Below are 12,070 nucleotides of genomic sequence, written 5' to 3'. Positions count from 1 at the left end.
TCTCTTTCTACTCTGACTAGCACTTGGCACTGGTAGCAATTCTGATATTACTATCTTTGAGGCCCTATTTTTTAATTTACCTCCTAACTCCCTATATTCAGCTTTTAGGACCTCATCCCGTTTTTACCTATACCGTTGGTACCTATATGCACAACGACAACTGGCTGTTCACCCTTCTCCTCCAGAATGCCCTGGAGCCGCTCCAAGATATCATTGACCCTTGCACCAGGGAGGCAACATACCATCCTGGAGTCACGTTTGTGGCCGCAGAAACGGCTATCTATTACCCTTACAATAGAATCCCAAATCATTATAGCTCTCGCTCTCTTTTTCCTCCCGTCCCGTGCAGCAGAACCACCCATGGTGCCAGTAATTTGGTTGCTGCTGCCTTCCCCGATAAGCCATCCTCCCCAACAATATCCAAAGTGGTATATCTGTTTGAGAGGGGGATGGCCACAGGGGACCCCTGCACTACCTGCCTGTGCCTACTATTCAACTGGCGGTCATTAATTCACTTCCTGCCTGTGCAGCCTTTACCTGCGATGTGACCATCTGATCAAACATGATATGCATGACGTCCTCAGCATTGTGTATGTATCCATTCGCATCTCCAGTGCCGCAATGTGGTCTGCCAGTAGGTGCAGCTGGATACTCTTCCCGCACACATGGTCGTCAGGGACACAGGAAGTGCCCCTGAATTGCCACATAGTGCAAGAGGAGCATGTCACGGGGCTGAGCTTTGCTGTCATTACTTACCCTTTAATTATTTTAAATTAAATCAATACCAACAATTATACTAGAATTAAATGATATACTCAATGGCCCTTGTTTCCTAGTACTCCCCGCTAATCAACAGAGATGTTAGAAACTATGAACACAGAATTAAGACATTCTAAACATTATAACCTATGACCCTTTACTGTAAACTTTAGAGTATTATAGGTACTCACCCAGTCAGCCGCTTCCTCCTGCCTGCGTCACATTTTGAATTGTGACCTGGCTCTGGAACGCTGCTGCTGGTCTGCGAGATTGGTAAACCTCTGAAAAAGAGCCCGCGAAAGTGAGTTTAAATACTCAGAGTCTCCGCTCTCACCGCTCCCGACAATGGCCTGTGAAAAACGCCCGCGAAAATGAGTTTAGATACTCACTGTCTCTCCGCTCTGACCACTCCCGACAATAGCCTGTGAAAAAAAGCCTGCGAAAGTGTGTTTAAATACTCACCGAACCACTTCTCTCACCGCTCCCGCCACTGGCCCATTTTAAAGAGGGAGTCTCTACATCAGGACGCCTTTTAAAGATGGAGTCTCTCCATCAGGGACCACTTGTAAACAGGGAATCTATCCATCAGGGACACTGTTTAAAGTGGGTGTATCTCCATCAGGGACACTGTTTAAAGTGGGTGTATCTCCATCAGGGACACTGTTTAAAGTGGGTGTATCTCCATCAGGGACCCCCTTTAAAGAGGGAATCTCTCCATCAGGGATCCCTTTTAAAGAGGGAATCTCTCCATCAGTGATACCTTTTAAAAAGGGAGTCTCTTCATCAGGGACCCTGTTTAAAGAGGGAGTCGCTCCATCAGTTTCCCCTTTGAATGAGGCAGTATCTCCATTCTGGACCCCTTTTAAAGAGGGAGTCGCTCCATCAGGGAAACTTTTAAACAGGAGTCACTCCGTCAGGGAACCATTTCAAAGAGGCAGTCTCTCCATAAGGGACACTTTTTAAAGAGGGAGTCTGTCCATCAGGAATCCCTTTTATTGAGGCGGTGTCTCCATCAGGGATACGTTATAAAGAGGGAGTCTTCATCAGGGACCCCTTTTAATGAGGCAGTCTCTCAATCAGGGACCCTTATTCAAGAGGGAATCTCTCCATCAGGGACCCTGCTTAAAGAGGAAGTCTAACCATCAGGGACACCTTTTAAAGAGGGAGTGTCTCCTCAGGGAGTCTCTCCATCAAGCTCTCCTATTAAAGAGGGAGTCTTTCCACCAGGGACCCCATTTAAAGAGAGAGTCTCTCCATCAGGGGTCCCTTTTAATGAAGGAACCTCTCTGTTTGGAACCCCTTTAAAAGAGGTGTTTCTCCGTAAGGTACCCCTTTTAAGCAGTGATTTTCTCCCTCAGGGACCCCTTTTAAAGAGGTAGCCTTTCCGTAGTGGAATTCTTTAAAAGATGGAGCCTCTCTGTCAGGGACCCTGTTTAAACATGAAGTCTCTCTGTAAGGGACTCCTTTAAAGCTGGATTCACTCCATCAGGGATCCCTCTTATGGAGGGAGACTCTCCGTCAGAGACCCCTATTAAAGAGGGATCTCTCTGTCGGGGACTACATTTAAATAGGAAGTATATCCTCAGAGAACGCATTTAAAGGTGGCGCCTCTCCATCAGAGACACCTTTAAAAGAGGAAGACTCTCCATCAGGGACCCTTTATTTGAATATATGAACAAAAGAAATCGGAGCTGGAGTAGGCTATTCGGACCTTCAAGCCTGCTCCGCCATTCAAGGAGATCATGGCTGATCTTCTGTCTCAACTCCATTCACCGGCCCTATCTCCATATCCCATGATGCCCTGAAAAGTCAGAAATCTATCGACATCTGTTTTGAATGGACCCAATGACTGAGCCTCCACAGCCCTCTGGGGTAGAGAATTCTAAAGATTCACCACCTTCTGTGTGAATACATTTCTGCTCATATCTGTTTTGAATGGCCTATCATTTATCCTGAGGCTGTTGCCCCTGGTTCTAGACACCCCAGCCAAGGGAAACAATCCCCCAGCATCCACCCTATCAAGCCCTGTAATAATTTTATATGCTTCAATGAGATCCCCTCTCATTCTTCTGAACTCAAGAGAATACAGGCCTAGTTTACTCAATCTCTTCTCATACGACAGTCCCGCCATCCATGGAATCAATCAGCAAATTTGGAAATGTTACATGTATTCCCCTCATCCAGATCATTGATATAGATTGTGGAAAGCTGGGGCCCAAGCACCGATCCTAGCGATATCCCACTAGTCTCTGTCTGCCATCCTGTAAAAGACCCGTTTCTCCCTACAATTTGTTTTCTCTTAGTTTACCAATTCTCAATCCATGCTAGTGTAATAGCCCCAATTCCATGTGCCCTAATTTTGTTCATCAACCTCTTGTGCGGGACCTTATCGAAGGCCTTCTCAAAATCCAGATACACCACATCTACCAGTTCCCCTTTGTCTACTCCACTAGGTACATTCTGAAATAACTCCAATAAGATTGTCAAACAGGATTTCCCTTACAATAATCCATGTTGACTCTGCCTAATCTTACTATTAGTTTCTAAGTGCCCAGTTATTACATCCTTTATAATTGAATACAGCATTTTCCCAACTACTGATGTGAGGCTAAAAGGTCTGTATTTCCCTGTTTTCTCGGTTCCTGCTTTCTTAAATAGCGGGGTTACATTTGCTATTCTACAATCTGCACGATCCGTTCCAGAATCTATAGAATTTTGGAAGATGACAACCAATGCGTCCACTATACCAATGGCCACCTCTTTCAAAATCGTAGCATGTAGGTCATCCGGTCCTTGGGATTTGTCGCATTTTAGTCCCACTAATCTTGCTAGTGCTGTTTCTTTAACTTATAAAAAATTCAATATTTTCCTCATTCTCGCCAAACCCTTGGTTTTCTCGTATTTCTGGGAGGTTTCTTGTGTCTTCCTCCGTGAAGACAGAAACAAAGTATTTACTTAATGTCTCTTGCCATTTCCTCATTCCTCATTATAAATTCTCCCGTCTCTGACTGTGAAGGACCTACTTTTAACTTCACCAGTGTTTTCCTTTTCACATACCTATCGAAGCTTTTGCAATCTGTTTTTATATGTTTCGCTAGTTTGTGCTCATATTCCATTTTCCATTTCTCTATCAATTTCCTGGTCGCCCTTTGCTGATTTCTAAAAATATCCCAATCCTCAGGCTGACCGTTATTTCTGGCAACTTTACAAGCTTCCTCCTTTGACTTAATACTAGCTTTAATTTCTTTTGTTAGCCATGGTTTGATCTATTTTCCTTTTGGGTATTTATGCCCTAGAGGAATATATGTTCGGTGCAAACTATGCATTATTTCCTTGAATGTTAGCCAGTATGTCCACATTCATACCTTTTAGTGTAGTCTCCCAGTCTACCATGGCCAAGTTGTCCCTCATACACTTGTAGATTCCACAGTTTAGGTTTAAGAACATAGTTTCAGGCTGGAATACATCACTCTCAATCATAAAGTAAAAATCAATCATATTATGATCACTTGTCCCTAAAGGCCCCTTCACCACAAGATTATTGATTAGCCCGTTCTAACTACACATTAGCAAATCCAGAATAGCCTGTTCTCTGGTTGGTTCCTCCACATATTGATCCAGGGAACCATCTCGCATACATTCCAAGAATTTGTCCTCCACACCATTAGTGGCAAGTTGATTTGGCGAGTCATTATGTAGGTTAAAGTCCTCCATGATTACAGTATTGTCCTTGTTACATGCACTTCTAATTTCTAGATTTTTACTGTGCTCCACATTACCACTCCTCTTTGGTGGCCTATACACTGCACCCACCAATATTTTCCGCCCTTTGCTGATCCCTTAGCTCCACACAAACTGATTTTTAAAGAGGGAGTCTCTCTGTAAGTGACCCCTTTTAATGCTGGCGTCTCTCCGCGTCGGTCCAATTTTACAGAGGGAATCTCTCCGTCAGGGAGCCCTTTTAAAGAGGGTGTCTCACCATCAGTGGCCCCTGTTAAAGAGGGAGTCTCTGAGCCAGGGACCCGTTTTAAAAATGATTCTCTCCATCAGCGACACCTATTAAAGAGGGAGTCTCTCTGTCGGGGACCCCTTTTAAAGATGGTGCCTCTCCTCAGTGACCCCTTTTAAATTGAAGTCTCTCCATCAGGGACAACTATAAAAGAGGGAGTCTCCCTGTTGGTGACCCCTTTTAAAGAAGGAGACTCTCTGTCAGGGACCCCTATTAAAGAGGGATCTCTCCGTCAGGGACCCCTGTTTAAAGAATGATTCTCTTCATCAGGGACACCTTTTTTAGAGGGAGTCTCTGCATCAGGAATCCTTTTTTAAAGAGACAGGCCTAGAAATTCAGTTGTTTGCGCCAGCCTCTAGCGCCTTAGGAGGAGGAGATGTGGGGTGCTAAGCGGCTACCGCCCGGGCGCAGCGCGATCTGCGCCTCTCGCCAACTTCAGTTAAGATTTAGCGGCGGCGCCAAGCCTTTGCGCGCGCTCAGCTGCGCGCGCAGATCTTGACGTCATTTCATGGTGCAACGCCCTTTGTGCGCCCCAAACCAGAAATTCAGTGGCGCTGGCCTATTGTGCGCCTGGCGCCCCTAGCGACTGGTAGAGGGGAACGGTTCCCAGTCGCTGCGGGGCGCGGGGGGCGCTAATTAAAGGGCACTCCTCCTGCAGTAGAAATGGCAGCCATTTTGCAACACTCCTTCTTTGTGAGAGACGGATCTTTGGAGAGAGACAAAGGTAGAGAGCTTTCTGGTTTGGCTCAACACTCGCACAGGTACTTGTGGCTTCAGGCCACAGCTTTGCACTTGTCTTTAACTTCAGAGCCATAGCATTGATTGGAAACATATAATGGGGGCTGCAATGGGTGGAAACGTTGGGCTTCTCCATTGCATTCAAAGGGCTCAGAGACGCCGTGAGAGAGTGCCAGTCATGGCCAGATGGAGAAGGGGCAACAGGTGTCGGCAAAGGAGGCCTTACCCACCCAGGGTTTACCGCCAGCAGTTCTCATATCTGAACATGTCTGACGAGCAGTGTGTTCGGAGGCTGCGATTCAGAAGAGCGGTGGTCACTGAGATCTGCCACCTGCTTCGCGGAGATCTGCAGCCACAGCTGAGGAACAGGACGTCTCTGTCGGTGGCAGTGAAGGTGACAGTGTCTCTCAACTTCTATGCCACCGGCTCCTTCCAATCCGCTACTGGGGACATTCCCAACATCTCCCAGTTTGCGGTACATTGCTGCATCCACCAGGTGACCAATGCCCTTTTCAGAAGGAGATGTCAGTTCATCTCCTTCTCCATGACCGTTGACAAGCAGCAACAGCGTGCAATGGGCTTTGCAGCATTAGCGGGCTTCCCCATGGTGCAGGGCGCCATTGACTGCACACATGTGGCTTTGCGGGCACCTCTAGAGAATGCCGAGGATTACCGCAACCGGAAGGGCTACCATTCGCTAAACGTACAGTTGGTGTGTGACCACAGGCAGCTCACCCTAGCTGTCAATGCCCGCTTTCCAGGCAGCAGCCACGATGCCTTCATCCTGCGCCAGACTTCTGTGGCAGACATGTTCCAGGCCCAGCCTCACCCACGCGGATGGCTTCTCGGGGACAAAGGCTATCCTTTGTGCACCTGGCTGATGACCCCGCTCCGTGCGCCCCGCACCCCTGCTGAAGAGGGATACAATGACAGCCATCAAGCAACCAGGAACATCATTGAGCAAACAATCGGCGTCCTGAAGCAACGGTTCTGCTGTCTGGATCGTTCCGGAGGAGCCCTACAGTACTCGCCTGAGCGAGTCTCCCATTTCGTTGTCATGTGCTGCATGCTGCACAACCTGGCTATCTGCAGGACTCAGCCACTGCCACCAGACATTGGAGGACCACCAGAGGAGGAGGAGGACCAGCACAGGAGGGAGGCAGAAAGTGCAAGGGCCGCCCGTTGGCGGCTTATTGCACGTCGGTTCTAGGCCCCCTCTCAGGGAATGGCTTGTCACAAGATGAATGTCGCCGCTCCACAAGCCCTCAGCTGAGCAGGGCAACCAGGACTTCCAAAAGAAAGCATGGACAGTGCGATTTCAGAAAATTTATTACTTTGATACCTCTGTGCCCTTCCCACATAACAAACTAATGGAGAGAAGCCCCCCAAAAAAACAAATAGACCAGTCTCGGTCTTTCCAAAAAAACAAATAGACCAGTCTCGGCCTTTCCAAAAAAACAAATAGACCAGTCTCGGCCTTTACAAGTAAAACAAAGACACCAGTATCAGCCTTTACAAGTGAAACAAAACATTTGGCCACACCTTCTACTTTTTCCCCCGCAAGGGTGATGCGTTTCGCATCCATGACTGGCCCCTGCCCGCCCTGCAGCTCCTCCTCAATGGGACCCCAGTGGCTGCAGCAAGGCTGGGTGAAGGCTGCTGAGGGTCAGATGGTGAGATGGCAGATGCCCTTGGGGGTCGGCCTGGACCAGCTCTGGGCCTGGAGGGGCCGGCTGCTGACTGCTCCAACTTTGCTTGGGCGGCAGCAGTCTGTCCAACGGCTGGTGGCAGCTGCAATGGAGGAGTGACAGTTTCGGCTGCAGGAATGCTACCAACCTGACAGATCACAGGTACTCCCTGGTCGCCTGATACATTGGCACTCGCACAGGCCAGCACTGCAGCATGCGCAGCAATCTGCTGAAGCACAGACTGCTGGGCTGCTGCAGCGCGGCGAGTGCCCTGGCGATGCCTGGCCAATCCAGCGAGGGTGGCAGCAGTTAGTGCCCGTGTGGCCCTGGTCTGTGTCCACATGACACCAGCCAGTGAATGCACGGCACAACTGAGCACTTGGCTAGAAGCCGCCTGTGCTGCCTGTGTAATGAAGACATACCCCTACAACACAAGGTGGATAACTTCTTGTTTGCCTACCGGAATGCGACACATGCAGTTACCGACCAAACTCCAGCCATGATGGTCTTCAATCGAAGACTACGATGCCGCTTGGATTTGGTTAAGCCAAACATCAGAAGAGATGTGGAGAACAGGCAGTTTCAGAATATGAATGAAAGGCCGACCAGGAGTTTTAAGATAGGTCAACCAGTTTTGGCCCGGGACTACCGCACAGAGAAATGGCAGCCAGGCACGATCTGTACATGGCAAGGACCTCTAATGTATACCGTGGACGTTGGAGTGAGCATTGTAAGATGCCATGCTGACCAGATTCTAGAGTCATTGGAAAACGTCAATTCCACACCACGATCTGATACACCTGGTGATGAAACCGAAGTACCAATTGCATCTACCTCAGAATCGGGAATATTGGAAGCAGACGAACCCAACAACGACGTTGATTCCGAATCAACTCTGCCAGAAGAACCTGACACCCCAAAGAGGCGTTATCCGGACAGAATCAGGAAGCCTCCTCAAAGACTGAACTTATAATTGCTTAACTTCAGATAATGTATATGACAACTGTAATTGTAAATATGTTATTTAATTATTAATCGAATGTTATGCACTGTTTAGCTAAAAGGGGAGGAATTGTAGTGTATATACTTTGCAGAAGGAACTATATTCTGCAGCCCCTGTATACTGCAGTACCAGTAGTGACCACCCCTGTATATAAGCCTGTGTAGTAACTTTGCATAGTTAGTTCCAGTTTGTCTCCACTCAGTAAAGACCTGTTATAACCAACTCCTGCAGTCCGTGTCACAATTGCACACGGACATAATATACGCTCTACCCTATCATGGGCTCGACCCACCCATTTAATCTCCTCCCACAGTCCATGTACACTCTCCCCTATCATGGACTCTACCCACCCATTTAATCTCCTCCCAGAGTCCATATACACTCTCCCCTATCATGGGATCTACCCACCCATTTAATCTCCTCCTGCAGTCCATGTACACTCTACCCTATCATGGGATCTACCCAGCCACTTAATCTCCTCCCACAGTCCATGTACACTTTACCCTATCATGGACTCTACCCACCCATTTAATCTCCTCCCACAGCCCATGTACACTCTCCCTATCATGCACTCTACCCACCCATTTAATCTCCTCCCAGAGTCCATGTACACTCTCCCCTATCATGGACTCTACCCACCCATTTAATCTCCTCCCACAGCCCATGTACACTCTCCCCTATCACAGACTCTACCCACCCATTTAATCTCCTCCCACAGCCCATGTAAACTCTCCCTGATCATGGACTCTATCCACCCATTTATTCTCCTCCCACAGCCCATGTACACTCTCCCCTATCATGGACTCTACCCACCCATTTAATCTCCTCCCACAGCCCATGTGCACTCTCCCCTATCATGGACTCTACCCACCCATTTAATCTGCTCCCACAGCCCATGTACACTCTCCCCTATCACAGACTCTACCCACCCATTTAATCTCCTCCCACATCCCATGGACACTCTCCCCTATCATGGACTTAACAACCCATTTAATCTCCTCCCACAGCCCATGTACACACTCCCCTATCATGGACTCTACCCACCCATTTAATCTCCTCCCACAGCCCATGTACACTCAATTCAATTCAATTCAATTCAAATCGCTTTATTGGCATGACAAGGTACATCTTATGTTGCCAAAGCATCGAAAAACATTTATGGTTGAACACATAAACGCAGATCTATCCATACAGTGTATAAACAGATATATCCCTGAGTGTATAAATATACATTCATATAATTTGTATATATTCTTTTTTTCAGATTTAATGGTTGTCCCTCTGTTTATAGCAAGCTGTAACATAGTGTACCGCTAAGGTTACACAATTTCTCTGTTGCCCTAGTAGGTATGGGAGTTTTTGGTCGTCATTCAAATTTCTGAATTCAGGGCATATTTTTGTGAATTTTGTGTAGAAATTCTCCCTGATATCCTGATATTTTCCACAAGCTTTGAGGTAGTGCATCTCTGTCTCCACCACTCCCTGACTGCAGTGAGAGCATATCCTGTCCTCTCTTGGCAGCCGGGTCTGCCTGTGTCTGCCTTTTTCGATGGCCAGGCTATGTTCACTAAGTCTGTACATTGTCAAGGTTTTTCTCAGTTTGCTATCCTTTACCATGGTCAGGTATTCAGCCATGTTGTATTGTCTGTTTAGGGCCAAGTAGCAATTGAGTTTGTTTTGGGTTTTTGTTGTTTCTGCCCAATATGACAGATATTTTTCCTTTTGCTTATTGACAATTGTGTTGGGTCGAGTTCTCTGTGCTACGATGTCACTGTCCTGGGGCTGGTTATTGTTAGTAGTGTTAGTAGTTACTTCATTGAGTCCCAGTACTAGTTGAATGAGGGTATTCTTCTTTATGGTCCTCTTTTGGCATTAAGGGCTTCGGAATGATAGCAGTGGGGGTTACTCATTTTTAGCTGTTTCCAAAATTTGGTGGCTCTTTTTTGGATAGTAATTATTAATGGATATTGGCCTAGTTCTGCCCTGCATGCATTGTTTACGGTTTTTCTTTGGGTTCGGAGGATACTTTTACAGAATTCTGCATGTAGGATCTCAATGGGGTGTTTGTCCCATTTTGCGAATTCTTGTTGTGTTAGTGGTCCCCACAACTCACTGCCATAGAGTGCAATTGGTTCAATTACTGATTAAAACATTTTGAGCCAAATGCTGATTGGAATTTCTATTTGGATTGATTTTTTAATGGCACAGAAAGCCCTTCTTGCTTTCTCTTTCAGTTCATTCACAGCCAGGTGAAAATTTCCCGTAGAACTGATTTTTAAGCCCACCTATGTGCAGTCATAGACTCTACCCAACCATTTAATCTCCTCCCACAGCCCATGTACACTCTCCCCTATCATAGACACAACCCACCCATTTAATCTCCTCACACAGCCCATGTACACTCTACCCTATCATAGACTCTACCCACCCACTTAATCTCCTCCCACAGTCCATGTACACTCTCCCCTATCATGGACTCTACCCACCCATTTAATCTCCTCCCACAGCCCATGTACACTCTCCCCTCTCATAGACTCTACCCACCTATTTAGTCTCCTCCCACAGCCCATGTACACTCTCCCCTCTCATAGACTCTACCCACCCATTTAATCGCCTCCCACAGCCCATGTACACTCGACCCTATCATGGACTCTACCCACCCATTTAATCTCCTCCCACAGTCCATGTACACTCTCCCCTATCACAGACACTACCCACACATTTAATCTCCTCCCACAGCCCACACTCTCCCCTATCATGGACTCTACCCACCCATTGAATCTCCTACCACAACCCATGTACACTCTCCACTATCATGGACTCGACCCACTCATTTAATCTCCTCCCACAGCCCAGGTACACTCTCCCCTATCACAGACTCTACCCACCCATTTAATCTCCTCCCACAGCCCATGTACACTCTCCCCTGTCATAGACTCTACCCACCCATTTAATCTCCTCCCACAGCCCATGTACACTCTCCCCTATCATGGACTCTACCCACCCATTTAATCTCCTCCCACAGTCCATGTACACTCTCCCCTATCACGGACTCTACCCACACATTTTATCTCCTCCCACAGCCCACACTCTCCCCTATCACGGACTCTACCCACCCATTTAATCTCCTCCCACAGTCCATGTACACTCTCCCCTATCATGGACTCCATCCACCCATTTAATCTCCTCCCACAGCCCATGTATACTCTCCCCTAGCATGGACTCTACCCACCCATTGAATCTCCTCCCACAGCCCATGTACACTCTCCCCTATCATGGACTCTACCCACCCATTTAATCTCCTCCCACAGCCCATGTACACTCTCCCCTATCATGGACTCTACCCACCCATTTAATCTCCTCCCACAGCCCATGTACACTCTCCCCTATCATGGGCTCTATCCACCCATTTAATCTCCTCCCACAGCCCATGTACATGTACACTCTCGATCCTATCATGGACTCTACCCACACATTTAATCTCCTCCTACAGCCCATGTACACTCTCCCCTATCATGGACTCTACCCACCCATTTATTCTCCTCCACAGCCCATGTACACTCTCCCCTATCATGGACTCTACCCACCCATTTACTCTCCTCCCACAGCCCATTAGCACTCTCCCCTATCATGGACTTAACCACCCATTTAATCTCCTCCCACAGCCCATGTACACTCTCCCCTATCATCGACTCTACCCACCCATTTAATCTCCTCCCACAGCCCATGTGCACTCAATTTAATTCAATTCAATTTCAATTCAAATCGCTTTATTGGCATGACAAGGTACATCTTATGTTGCCAAAGCATCGAAAAACATTTATGGTTGAACACATAAACGCAGATCTATTCATACAGTGTATAAACAGATAT

This window comes from Somniosus microcephalus, unplaced genomic scaffold (assembly GCF_052327205.1).
Source record: "Somniosus microcephalus isolate GS21.2 unplaced genomic scaffold, FLI_Smic_1.0 unresolved_chr6, whole genome shotgun sequence".
NCBI lineage: Eukaryota > Metazoa > Chordata > Chondrichthyes > Squaliformes > Somniosidae > Somniosus > Somniosus microcephalus.
This window is presented reverse-complemented; position numbering follows the sequence as displayed.